The sequence below is a fragment of the Manis pentadactyla genome, chromosome 3, assembly GCF_030020395.1.
Source record: "Manis pentadactyla isolate mManPen7 chromosome 3, mManPen7.hap1, whole genome shotgun sequence".
Lineage (NCBI taxonomy): Eukaryota > Metazoa > Chordata > Mammalia > Pholidota > Manidae > Manis > Manis pentadactyla.
The window spans coordinates 140,934,526-140,948,738 of NC_080021.1; the positions used below are offsets into that span (position 1 = coordinate 140,934,526).

Sequence of the window (14,213 nt, forward strand, 5' to 3'; positions counted from 1 at the left end):
CCAAAGTCAAAATTATTTTATCTACTTAATTCCAAGTAAGAGGACCAACTACCAAAATTAAACAAAACAAAACTTCTGCGAAGTCTTTCAAGCCATTATCACTGAAAAAATAAAAAAGAGACTTGGGTTGATAAAGAAAGGTAAGGACAGTGATAACAAAGGTGTTGCTTCAGAAGACCAGTCAGTGGCTGCACACACATGCACATGCTCACATGCCCTTGCACAGAAAGTAATTATATCACCAGAAAGATTAAGACACATAAGCGATTCTTGGATATAAAAGCCAAACATAACTACACCTGAATTTAATTCTTAGTTATGCCTTCATGAAAAATAAAATGCGATATAAAATAATGCAAACTAACTAACCGTTATCAATTTGCATTCTCAATCTGAACATAATCTTTCAAATTAAGTCACAGAATGGGATTTTAAATTTTCCTACAGACAAGAAAGAGATGCAATTTAATTGGTATGGAATGAAAACAAGATCAAGACCTATGCTTATATTTTCCTATCCAAAGATAGAAGTCCCAAAAATGTAAAATAAGAGGATTTACACAGTATTTTTAACAGGACTGAATGGATTCATAAAACATCTACTGAGCTACACAGCTCTGACTTTGTGCATGTAACCAGGATAAAAAGATGATAACAGTACCTGCCCTCCCAGTGCACACACAGCCTTTGGTCAAAAAGGCACAGGAGAATGAACAGTTACACTAAATTGTAAGAGGAGTAATTGAAATTTAAATACTTTTCTGTGGTATTCTTAATGCTTTATCAGAGTGACTGTGCAGGGATAATTTCAGAGAGAAAATGTTACTAGAGCTGGCATTTTAAGAATTAATGGAAGAAAATGTAAAGGAATGACACAAAATATAATTTAGGTCATATTTAAGGATATTTTTTTTCCTTTAAGAGGTGTGAAAATGGAAACAGGATAATATTAACTCTACTGTAATTACTAACAAAGTTGATACTAACCTGGGATGCAGTACAGATTCCCCAAGATAAAGTAATAGAATCCAAAGTTAAAATAGGTATTAGAATGAAAGTAAGAACTTAAGGACAAAATAGTGAATTTGAATTATTTTTTGAAAGTAACATATACCTTAGTACAATATCTGGACTAGTAATGGTGACACCAAGTACCTGAATAAAAAATAATTTTTATATGAAAAGAGTATATTTGCACTGATTTCCAATCGCTTATGTTTACAATGTATTTTGACTATGAGAACTTCAATTTGTAGGAGACGGTGCCTATCCCACTTACCCCATTTAAGGGCTCAATAAAGTGTTTCAGTAAGTCAATGCATAGCAAATCAGTAAATTTACCACTTTTTATAATAAGTGGTACCACCATTAAATGTACCACTAGAATATAAGTGGAACAAATATGGTACTCACATAAAAAAGAGAAAGGAAATTTTAAGACCAGATTTTTGTCCAGAATTCCATTTTTTAAGACAATTAGTACACAAAACAGTCTATCTATTTTCCTTTATGTTCATGTGATTACAACCCCTCTCATAAGAAACTGGGTGTATATGAGTTATCAGACTGGGGCCTGTCACACTTCACTCCTCTCAAACTATTTCCAATCCTTTGAATTCAATCATTGCAATTATACGAATTCTCTTACAAGTCCACTGCCCTCTTCTCCCCTTTTCTCTATATATTTGAAATCATCTAGACATCCTCATTAGCCAAGGAGAGCTTTGTCATTATGAAGAGCTAGGAACAGAGATAAAGCTCCTGCAGATTTTCTGATCCATTTCTTGACCTATTAAAAAAAATAAACAGGCTCCTTAGCCTTCATGATAAAGAATTTCTATCATAATAAAATGTGCTGATAAATAGAATGCCAACTTGCTGGATAATCTAGATTTGTTCTAAGATTTCGGCAATGTATAGATTCTAACTGACAACTTTTCCTCCTTCAGAAACAAATAGAGTGATAATACAAAAAAGAGAAACAAATATTTATAAAGAAACATATAATGGGATTCAAGGGAAATAAGATATGCTAATGGAGTGCTTTGAACTCTCTAAAAATGAAATTTGTTATTTTCAATTTTGACAGTTCTAAAATATAAGAATATTTTGAATAACAAAATTGATAAGGGTACAATTAGCTCTTGAATTCTCAAACTTACACATATATACCCCTTAAAATTAAGACATGCTGTTATATCTTTGTCATTTGCTTCAGTTTATCTTTCCCTAATTCAGAAGGACAAAATTATGGAAGTACAACTCACTATATCATCTGCCAGCAAATCATTCAGTGAAAAAAAATCCTCCTAGCACCCAAATATGATTCCTGTAAGCATTTAAAAATCACCTTCCTGAAACTAACCAAAAAGGTACCCAGTGTTCAAATGTGTATTATGCATTTAAATTAAGTTTTATAAGGTTTTCTCTACCTTGCTAACCAGTTTGAAAATAATAAATCAAGACATAGACTTCCTGATGCTTGTTTTTAATGACAATAATATCTGTCTTATAATGTTCATGTGTTCTTAAAGCCATGTGTACTCCCGTGCCAAGAAGTTTTCACTTCACTTGTTGGATCACTCACTGCTTTTCAGTATAGTTGAAAAGACTCTGTAGACTGGGTTCAGCTCATTGCACAAAGCCTGAAAGGCCCAGTGATTGCTAATGGGGGAGTATGGTCAGAGCTAAAATCCATAATCCCAACCTCTAGAAAGGTAACATCGCATTTTCTGCTCAGCATCTTTCTTATCTTCACAAGCTCAAACTCCTAACATCTCTTTTCTCTCTTGCTCTTTTCTCAACCAAACAATCCCATCTTATTTCCAACCATGAATTTTTCTATGTCTGCTTTCCATCAGAAAATCCTATTGTATCCCTGGAAAAAGATGGATCCTCTTTCAACTCACTTGCAAACAAGTAGCAGAAATCAGACCATTCAAGGAGTAGCATGAAGGGCAGGCATTGGTGAATAACAGCTTGAACAGGGCAAGTGAAAATATAAGGAGGTTACAGAAGAAAAACAAGAGAAGGAACACAGCTAATGAACTAAATAGTAAGGAAGGCAGCAGAGAGCCAAAAAATAACAATATTTAGGAAGAAGCAGTAGTAATTAAGGCCTTCTAAAATAAAATATATGTTTGAGTAATTAAAAAAAAAAATTCAGTCTGTATATGTGCATAAAAGCATTGAAGCCTCAAACAATAAAAGCAAGCCTTGTTGTGAAAGCAGATCAATATAGCTTCCATATTTTAGATACTCTGAAATTGAAAGTATTAAGTAGATACTATTGAGACAGGGACCGTGGATATAGTCAGAGGAGGGTGAGGGCCTCCGGAGGGGGCAGGGCGGAATATCTGTAGTCAGAGCAATGTAACTACATGCAAGGAAACCCCCCCTGCTAAAACTCTATGTTAAACATTGAGCTCTAGAATAAATCTTCTGTAGAATCTTTCACTAAGAATTAACCTTATTGAAGATAGAAAGTTAGCATAAGTATAGCCATCTTAAAAGCTTAGACTCCATTTTCTAACCTAGAAGGAAGAAAATAGGAAAATATTAGAACCTGGAAAAACAAGTTAGTCAGCCAGCGTTGATTGCAGTGACCTTTAGTTAGCCAACCTCAATCAGTTAATCATACATACCAAGCTTACCTTACTAAGAACCACCCTAACATTCCGAGGGTGATCTTATCTCACCAGACCCCCAGGATGTGGCATCAGCCAAAATGTATGTGTTTTTTTGGAAAAACAATGTGATGTGCTTGTAGAATAATACTGCCCTTTTTGAAAATGCTATAAAAACCTCTGACTCTAAGTGCTCGGGGTCCTTGTTGAGACCCGCTGCGTTGGGCTGACACTTGGACCCCAGCTAGCTGGTCTCTGAATAAATTCCTCTTGCTTGTTGCATCAAGAGACGCCTTCTGTAAGTGATTTGGGGCGGCGCTCTCCTCTGGGAGAATCCAACATTTGGGGGCTCGTCCGGGATTGTGCGCTCGCCCCGTTTCACTCCTGAAAGTCGCCCTTAGAGAGAGAAGTAAGATTAAGTGGCGCCTTGAGTTGTCTGTGTTCTGTTTTCTGTTTCTTGGTAAGACCGGTCAGAATTCTGAAAAGGGGTACCCTTGTCTGGTAGTCGTCCCGATCCCGTAAAGGGATCGAGACTGCGGTCGGTAGACATACTTGGAGAACCGCAGGCTGCAACCCTGGGGGACGCCTCAGGGAGATTGGAGGGCCAGGGACGCCTGGTGGCCTCTCATCTGTTTTTCCGGCAAAGTGAATCTGATGAGATAAGGTTAATATTCGGGCGCCAAGAGTATCAGCCCACTGATTCTTTTCGGTTTTTAGTCAGAAATCTGAAGAAAACTAAGTGCGGCCGCTGTGTGTCTAATCTCTGTGTGTCTCTGTTTTTTGTGTTCTGTACGTGTCTAATAATTGTTATACTGACCATGGGACAGACAGTAACGACTCCACTCAGTCTGACGTTAGATCACTGGACAGAAGTGAGAGCGAGGGCACACAATTTGTCAGTAGAAGTTAAGAAGGGGCTATGGCAGACTTTCTGTACCTCCGAGTGACCCACTCTTAATGTAAAGTGGCCCCCGGAGGGGACTTTTGACCTCTCCACTTTACTTGCAGTAAAAGCTGTTTTTCAGAGTTCGTCTCAAGGACATCCGGATCAGCAACCCTATATTGTGGTCTGGCAGGAGTTAGTGAAAAATCCACCATCCTGGGTAAAGCCCCGGGTGCAAAAGAAAATGAGCTCTTGAGTCTTAGTGGCCCAGGCTCAACCTCAGAGCAAGGAAAAAGAAACTACAAAAATTCACCCTGACACTCAAGATTTACTCATGGTTGATGATCCCCCTCCCTACCCTCCTGCCCCAGCCCCGGCGCCCTCAGCCCCGGCACCTCCAGCCCAGGTGCCCCCAGCCCCAGCGCCCCCACTGCCTCTAGCTTCAGGCACCGGGGCAATGAGACCGCCTCCGGGACTGGCCCAGGGAACTCGATGCCGCCAAGGGGCCGCAGTGGACCCGCCGGGTATTTTTCCCCTCCGATCTTACCGGGCCCCCATCCTAGGAGAAGAAGGAGACCCGCCTTTCCAACCTCTGCAATATTGGCCATTCTCCTCTGCTGATTTATACAACTGGAAAGCTAACCACCCTCCTTTTTCAGAAGAACCGCAGAAACTAACTGGACTGATAGAGTCCCTAATGTTTTCTCACCAGCCCACTTGGGATGACTGTCAGCAGCTTTTACAGGTGCTCTTCACCACGGAAGAAAGAGAAAGGATCCTCCTAGAAGCACGAAAGAACGTGCCTAGAGCTGACGGACGGCCATCACAACTCCCTCATGATATAGAAAGGGGGTTCCCACTGACCAGACCCAACTGAGACTTTAATTCTCCAGAAGGTAGGGAGCGACTAACCATCTATCGCCAGGCTCTGGTGGCGGGTCTTCGCGGGGCCGCGAGGCACCCCACCAATTTGGCCAAGGTAAGAGAGGTCAGTCAGGGAGCCGCTGAGGCGCCTGCAGTGTTCTTAGAACGCCTGATAGAAGCCTTCAGGCGGTATACTCCCTTTGACCCCACTTCCGAGGAGCACAGTGCCTCAGTGGCTCTTGCTTTTATTGGGCAATCAGCACCCGATATTAGAAAGAAGCTTCAGAGATTGGAAGGCTTACAAGATTTGTCGCTGAGAGATTTAGTGAAAGAAGCTGAGAAAGTTTTCATGAGAGAAACTGAAGAAAAAAAAAGAATTGAAGAAAGAGAAAGAAAGAAAAAGTAAAGAAGAAAAAAGAGATAAGAAACATGAGAAAAATTTAACAAGGATCTTGGCCGCAGTAGTAGAAGGTAAAGGACGCCCGCCCTCTAGCAGCAGAACTAGTAAGGCAGGGCACCTGGGCAACCGGCCTCCTTTAGATAAAGATCAATGTGCATATTGCAAGGAAAAAGGGCACTGGGTAAAAGAATGCCCTAAAAAGCCACTAAAAAAGCCTCCGAAGAAGTGTTGTCCCTGCTGGAAGACGAAGATTAGGGAAGACGGGGCTCGGAGCCCCTCCCCGAGCCCAGGGTAACTCTGAGAGTGGAGGGGCAACCCGTTGAGTTCCTGGTAGACACCGGTGCTCAACATTCTGTATTGCCTCAGGCAAAGGGCCCCCTCTCTGATAAAAAATCTTGGGTGATCGGGGCTACGGGCCAGAAACAATATGTGTAGACTACCCAGAGAACAGTGGATTTAGGAGTAGGACGAGTAAACCACTCGTTCCTTGTCATACCGGAATGCCCCACACCCCTGTTAAGAAGAGACATCTTAACCAAAGTGGGGGCCCAAATATCCTTTCAAGCCGGAGAACCTCTGGTGACCAATCAAGAGAATAAACCTTTGAGCTTAAGCGTCCTGACTATAAGATTAGAAGATGAATACCGTCTTTTTAAGAGACGGGAGCCCTCCAAAATTAGTCAGGAGTGGTTTGACCGGTTCCCAGGAGCCTGGGCGGAAACAGCCGGCATGGGGCTCGCCAAGAACCAGCCCCCTGTAGTCATAGAACTAAAAGCTTCAGCCTTACCAGTAACTGTGAGACAATATCCAATGAGTAAAGAAGCCAGGGATGGAATTAAGCCACATATCCAGAAGCTTATAGAACAGGGGATATTAGTAAAATGTCAATCCCCATGGAACACCCCCTTGCTGCCTGTAAAAAAGGCAGGAACGGGAGACTACCGACCAGTACAAGATTTAAGAGAAGTTAACAAAAGGACACAAAACATTCACCCCACCGTGCCAAATCCTTATAACCTACAAAGCTCCCTGGCCCTGGAAAACACCTGGTATTCAGTTTTAGATTTAAAAGATGTTTTCTTTTGTCTGCGCTTGCACCAGAGCAGCCAACCGCTGTTTGCTTTTGAATAGAAAGATCCCTCCACAGGAACTACTGGACAATTAACCTAGACTCGTTTGCCACAAGGATTTAAGAACTCGCCCACCCTCTTCGACGAGGCTTTACATCAAGACTTAGCTTTCTACCGAGCTTCTAACCCACAGGTAACTTTGTTACAATATGTTGATGACTTATTGATAGCCACCCCTACTCGGAGAACCTGCCAAAAGGCCACTGGAGCCCTTTTGGCTGAGCTTGCCAAATTGGAGTACAGGGTATCTGCTAAGAAGGCACAGATCTGCCAACAACAAGTGACTTATTTGAGATACTCCCTGAGAAATGAGAAAAAGTGGCTTACTGAAGCCCGAAAGCAGACTGTGACGCAGATTCTGGTTCCCACTACTGCACGCCAGGTTCGCGAGTTTCTGGGGACAGCAGAGTTTTGTAGACTATGGATACCCGGATATGCTTCTTTAGCTGCCCCTCTGTATCCCCTCACTAAAGGAGCATCCCCGTTTGTTTGGAGATCTGAACAACAGGCCTTTGATGATATCAAAAAGGCCCTCCTCTCGGCACCCGCTCTGGCATTGCCAGACATAACTAAGCCATTTATCCTTTTCGTGGATGAACGGAACGGAGTAGCTCGAGGAGTATTAACCCAACAATGGGGACCTTGGAAGAGACCTGTCGCCTATTTGTCTAAAAAATTAGACCCCGTGAGTAGTGGATGGCCCACTTGTTTGAGAGTAGTGGCAGCTGTGGCCCTCTTAGTTAAAGATTCTGACAAGCTAACGCTAAGACAAAAACTCACTGTGGTTGCTCCTCATGCGCTGGAAAGCGTAATTCGACAACCACCCGAAAGATAGATGTCGAATGCCAGAATGACTCACTATCAAACCTTACTCCTGAATCGTGATCGTGTGGAATTTGCCCCGCCTGCCATCCTAAACCCGGCTACTCTGCTCCCCGATGTGAGAAAAAAAGTGCTTCATACCTGCCAGGAAATCCTGGCTGAGGAGACGGGGACCCGTCGGGACTTACGAGATCAGCCCTTAGAAGGACCGGGACTCCTGACCTGGTACACAGACGGGAGCAGTTACATCATGGGAGGTAAGAAGATGGCAGGAGCTGCAGTAGTAGATGATGACCAAACTGTGTGGGCCAGCGGACTCCCAACGAGCACTTCTGCGCAGCGAGCAGAGCTCGTCGCCCTGACTCAGGCTTTAAAGATGGCAGAAGGTAAGAGACTTAACGTCTATACTGACAGCTGTTACGCTTTTGCCACTGCTCATATACACGGGGCTATATATAGACAGAGAAGGCTGCTGACTTCTGCCGGGAAAGATGTTAAGAATAAACAAGAAATCTTAGATCTGTTAGAAGCCATCCATAGACCTAGAGAAGTAGCAATAATACATTGTCCTGGGCATCAAAAAAGTGACTCTCCAATAGCTCAAAGAAACAGAAGGGCGGACCAAGCCGCAAAACAAGCAGCCCAGGGAATGAACATCTTACCCCTCCAGGTGTACCCGGAAGCCACATGTAGTAAAAACTTTCAGTATACCCCCGAGGATCTTGCTCGGATAGACAAGTTAGGGATCCAAAAATCCCCACCCCTTGGAATGTATAAGTCAGAAGATGAGAAAATTATCCTGCCCCAGAAAAAGGCAGGAGAATACTTAAGGCAATTACATCAGTTGACACATTTGGGGGCCAATAATCTAAAAACCCTGGTTCGAGATTCCCCTTATCATGTCATCGGTTTGAGAAAATTGGCAGACGAAGTTGTAAAAAGTTGTGTTCCTTGCCAATTAGTAAATGTGAACAAACATCAAGTAATATGCTGAAAGAAGCTTCGAGGAGATTGGCCAGGAACCTACTGGGAAGTTGACTTCACTGAAATTAAGCCTGCTAAGTATAGATATAAATACCTCCTAGTTTTCCTAGACACCTTTTCAAGATGGGCAGAGGCATTCCCCACCAAAACTGAGACAGCTCAGATGGTGTCCAAGAAGATCCTTGAAGAAATATTTCCCAGGTTCGGGATCCCAAAGGTAATCGGCTCTGACAACGGTCCTGCCTTTGTTGCCCAGGTAAGTCAGGGATTGGCCAAGATCCTGGGGACAGATTAGAAATTGCACTGTGCATATAGACCCCAGAGCTCAGGACAGGTAGAAAAGATGAATAGAACTCTAAAAGAGACCCTGACTAAATTATCCATAGAGACTGGTTTATGTGATTAGTTAGTCCTCCTTCCTTTCACCTTATTTCGAGTCAGAAACACACCCAGCCGTTTTAAACTAACACCTTTTGAAATAATGTTTAGAGCTCCAGCTCCGCTAAATGCAGCTCACCTCCATACATCCTCTGAATGTGTGACTAATAAGTTTCTGCTTGAAAGGTTACGGGCTCTAGAAGCTGTGCAGAAAGAAGTGTGGGCCTCTATCCGAGAAGTCTATCGGCCAGAGGACATCTCAGTACCTCATCAATTCCAAGTGAGAGACTCTGTCTACGTGAGACGACACCGAACGGGAAATCTTGAGCCCCGGTGGAAAGGACCCTTCATCGTCCTTTTGACTACTCCCACAGCTGTAAAAGTAGATGGCATCTCCTCCTGGGTCCACGCTTCACATCTGAAGAGAGTGCCTCAACCAGGCCCGGATTGGCGAGTAATTCGAACTGATAACCCTCTTAAACTTCGCTTATGTAAGAATGATTGTGTCACTGATGATTCTGATGGCCCAGTTACTCCCCACTCTTTAGGACCCCAAACCCCACGAACCTAGATTACTGACATGGCAGGTCTGTTCCCAAACAGGGGAGACAGTATAGTCCATTTCTAAGGTTGCTCCTCTTAAAACCTGGTGGCCATCCCTGCACCCTGATGTTTGCGCCTTAGTCACTGGAATAAGAGGCTGAGATATACCCGAGCTTAGCTGGATGCAGGCAAACAGGGTCAGGCCCGCGACTTTGGCGTATTACGTCGGAGGAAAACAAGCCCAGAGCCAGAGTGGCTTATAGAGCTTTGGGTGCAGAAATCCGGCCGCACGCCAGCAGATAAAGACCACTACTTTCTATGTCTGCCCCCGTGATGGACGGACCTACCAACAAACCCAACAATGTAGGGACTTGCAATCTTTTTATTGTAACTCTTAGAGTTGTGATACTACGGGTAACGTTTATTAGAATCCTGTGTCTGACTGGGACCTCCTTAAAGTAGCCCAGAACCGCACATTCCCCAACTGTGAATAGACAAGACTATGCATCCCCTTAAATATCACGTTCAGTGATAAGAGACGCCAGTATGATGGGTGGATCACTGGACGACAGTGAAGACTTAGATATTATAAATCTAGATATGACAAGGGCCTCGTATTTACTGTCAGACTCAAAGCTGAGACTCTTCCAGCTGCCCCGATAGGACCTAATTCTGTCCTAAGAAATCAACCGCGTCTCCCAACCTCGATCCTGAAGCAGACTCCGGTGCCTCCAGTAGACCCTACCACTATTTCTGCTGCCCTCACCCCTGACCAAATAGCCCCCTTTCCTGATACTGGACAACGCCTCTTCAATCTTCTTGAGGGGGCTTTCCAAGTTCTAAACACTACCAACCCTAATACTACTAAGTCCTGTTGGTTGTGTTTCTCCTCTGGACCTCCTTACTATGAAAGATTGGGGCTGTTAGGCAATTTTAACAGAACAACCAGCCACGAGATCTGTAGCTGGGGAAGCCATAAGAAGCTGACCCTGACCGAAGTGACTAGAAAAGAGAAATGTTTAGGTTCAGTTCCCCCCACTCATGAAGCTTTGTGTAATGAAACCATATCCGTAAATTCCTCAAGTAAAAATGAGTATCTAGTCCCTCCTCCCGAAGAGTAGTAGGCCTGTAATACTGGATTGACCCCATGTGTCTCTACTTCCGCCTTCAATTCTTCCCGCGACTTCTGTATCATGGTTCAATTAGTACCTAGATTGATGTATCATGATGATTTCTCATTCGTAGCTGAATTTGAACCAAAACACAGGTATAGAAGGGAGCCAATCTCGCTGACCTTAGCTGTATTATTAAGAATAAGAGTCGCAGCTAGAGTAAGAACAGGGACAGCCGCCATTATCCAAGAGAACCAACATTATGCGGGATTGAAGACAGCAATTGATGAAGACCTAAAGACTATAGAACAATCCATTACCAAACTTGAAGAATCTCTAACCTCCCTGTCTGAAGTAGTCTTGCAGAACAGACGAGGATTAGATCTGTTGTTTTTAAAAGAAGATTGTGTGCAGCCTTTAAAGAAGAATGCTGCTTTTACGCAGACCATTCTGGAATAGTAAAAGATTCAATGTCAAAACTTAGAGAAAAGTTAGACCAAAGGAAGAGAGAACGGGAGGCCGGCCAAGGGCTATTTGAGTCCTGGTTTACTAGATCTCCGTGGCTTACAACCTTGATATCCACCTTGACTGGGCCTTTACTTATTCTTATACTACTCCTCACTTTAGGACCCTGTATACTAAATCGGCTGATAACTTTTGTTAGAAAAAGAGTGAGTACCGTTCAAGTGCTAATGTTGAGGCAACAATATCATTCACTCGCACAACAAGAGGACACAAGCATTCCATGATTGGAATGCTCCTTAAAAAGAAGTGGGAAATGTAGAATCCTTCACTAAGAATTAACCTTATTGAAGATAGAAAGTTAGCATAAGTATAGCCATCTTAAAAGCTTAGACTCCATTTTCTAACCTAGAAGGAAGAAAATAGGAAAATATTAGAACCTGGAAAAACAAGTTAGTCAGCCAGCGTTGATTGCAGTGACCTTTAGTTAGCCAACCTCAATCAGTTAATCATACATACCAAGCTTACCTTACTAAGAACCACCCTAACATTCCGAGGGTGATCTTATCTCACCAGACCCCCAGGATGTGGCATCAGCCAAAATGTATGTGTTTTTTTGGAAAAACAATGTGATGTGCTTGTAGAATAATACTGCCCTTTTTGAAAATGCTATAAAAACCTCTGACTCTAAGTGCTCGGGGTCCTTGTTGAGACCCGCTGCGTTGGGCTGACACTTGGACCCCAGCTAGCTGGTCTCTGAATAAATTCCTCTTGCTTGTTGCATCAAGAGACGCCTTCTGTGAGTGATTTGGGGCGGCGCTCTCCTCTGAGAGAATCCAACACTTCAGTGAAATCAGTTAATGTTCCCCAGATAAAGAAGAGTAGCACATGTTTTATTATGCTAATCATTTGTAATCATGTGTAAGATTCACTTTAGCATGCTAAAAGACCCAGGACTATGTTCTGTCTTTCCTCCTTCAGATCTGACAAGGTGATTTTGCAAACTGAGCAACTAACTTAGCATGCAGACCCAGCTGTAGACGGCATAGTAAAAGGCAAGAAGAATTCCATCTTAAAGATTTAAGATTGCATTTTAACACCCAGGAAGTTCAAGAGGCAAGATTCTTTAGCAAGTAGATAATACCTCAGCCCAACTTGGGGGCTGGGCAAGCAGCCTTTTGATATGCTCCCAGACCAAGGCACCGGTGTCCCAGAGAGAAATCAAGGCAGGAAATTCCTTATGTTAAGTTAATTTTTAATATTCAGGGACCACTTAACAAGTCCACACCCCTAAGTTTTTTCATGTTCTCGAAAAATCCTCAACTGCCTATAAAACCCCCTAGACAACGCACCACTATGGACTCTCTTGTCCCCTCCTGGTGTGAGCCGGGAGCTCTGTCCTTTCACTTTACCTCTAAATAAAAGCCTGTACCTTGCTCTCCTACCTTGACTGTTTGTGAAGCTCGTTCTTCGGCTCTGCAAACAAGAACCCTGGCATCACTATTATTGCCATACATCCTACTAGGATGAAAATTGCAGGAAGTAGAAGGAAACATGGCAGCTATAGCTTCAAAGCCAGTTAAGGTGAAGAGTACTTTGTCAGATGAGAAGAAAATTAAAATATTCACTTCAGATCTAGTGATGCAAGCATATTGCTGTTATGTTCAGAATGTCAAAATAGTGAAAAGGTTAATAAATTAGATCTTTATAACTTAGCTGAAAATGACATATGTCAACAATATTAATTCCAGAAATAGCCTTGAATATATATTTTAATCATATCTGTAGATTACATTAGAAAGAACACTTAGAATGACTGATACAAATCAATTAAATTTTTTTCTTCGTTATTATTAAGTCTAACTCTACATTGAGAATGGAGCCTCTTCATAATACTTAAAGTTCGATTATTTATAAAATCACTTACATAGAACTACTATAAGAATTTCAGGGGGAAAAGCATTAAGCTTTTCTATTGTTTCTTCTTTTTTTTGTTGTTTATTGTACATGGTAAATTGACAATACTTATTTAAACACTTTTTAAAAATCTGACCCTTTTCTTCCTGGACCAAGGCATTTTCTCCATCACAGAGTAATAGAGCTTGAAAACTTCAGCATCAGCAGGGAAGGCAGACACTTCTTAGTCGGCCACTGTGAGAGAAAGAAAATGCAATTAAGGCTCCCTGGAGGGAGAGAGAACTAAACAAAACCTGCGTATTCACACAAGTGCCTTTCTCTTCAATGCAAACTACAAGGCCTCAAATCTTGCTGGTGAGATGCTAGCATTTAGGACAACACACTTCCAGATTTTCTCACAGCAGATCAAAGTAAATAATGCAAGGGCAGCAAACAAAAGGGAAAACTCCAGTGCTCTTACATTAAAAAGAGATTACAGGGGACTTACACGTGATTGAAGGAATAGATGACATTTTTAAAAACAAAAAACCAAGATCTTTAAGTACAGCAAATAAAGTCTAGTTGTGTTACTTTTAGCTAGAGTGGCAAACAACAACTGACTTTTCAGTGTGAAATTTCTCTAAAAGTAATTTAATTTTATTATAGCATTTTCTACAGCTAAAGTTACCCATATTCCAGTTTTTCCCTTCCTAGTTCTTAGGATTTCCAAAGCCTAGACTCATGATAATTGATGAAGGGAGCCATTAAAGTTATGAGCCTTCTCAAACCAGCGCCACAGAATACGCAGGGCACTCTGCGGCTTGGAGCCGTGGCATGTGGCGTGGCTCCACTTGCCTCTTCCTTCCGAGGACAACCATCAGTCATAAAAGCAGCTCTCCTCCTCCATGTCAAACCAACAGCTGAAAACTCTAGTGCAATGTTAAATTTAGCACAAACCCTTTACCAGGCACTGAACTTAGCCTTGTGGGTCTGTTCTATAGTCTTAAATGAGTAGTCCTTTATTTTTGTGTAAAATTTTCATTGACTTTGGTGGAACTCTATTAAGGAAACAAGGATTGAATATCATCCTTTAATGCCAAATTTACTACAGTT

The 14,213-nt window shown here is 42.3% G+C and overlaps 1 long non-coding RNA gene across 1 annotated transcript in view; it reads left to right on the forward strand.

The window, feature by feature from the left end:
- LOC130682975 (uncharacterized) overlaps window positions 1-11,993 on the forward strand; it is a 30,136-nt gene extending 18,143 nt beyond the window's left edge. The window contains exon 5 of the long non-coding RNA XR_008996491.1: window positions 9,274-11,993. This is a non-coding gene — a long non-coding RNA (uncharacterized LOC130682975). The remainder of the gene's footprint in view (window positions 1-9,273) is intronic.
- The last annotated feature ends 2,220 nt before the right edge of the window (window positions 11,994-14,213 follow it).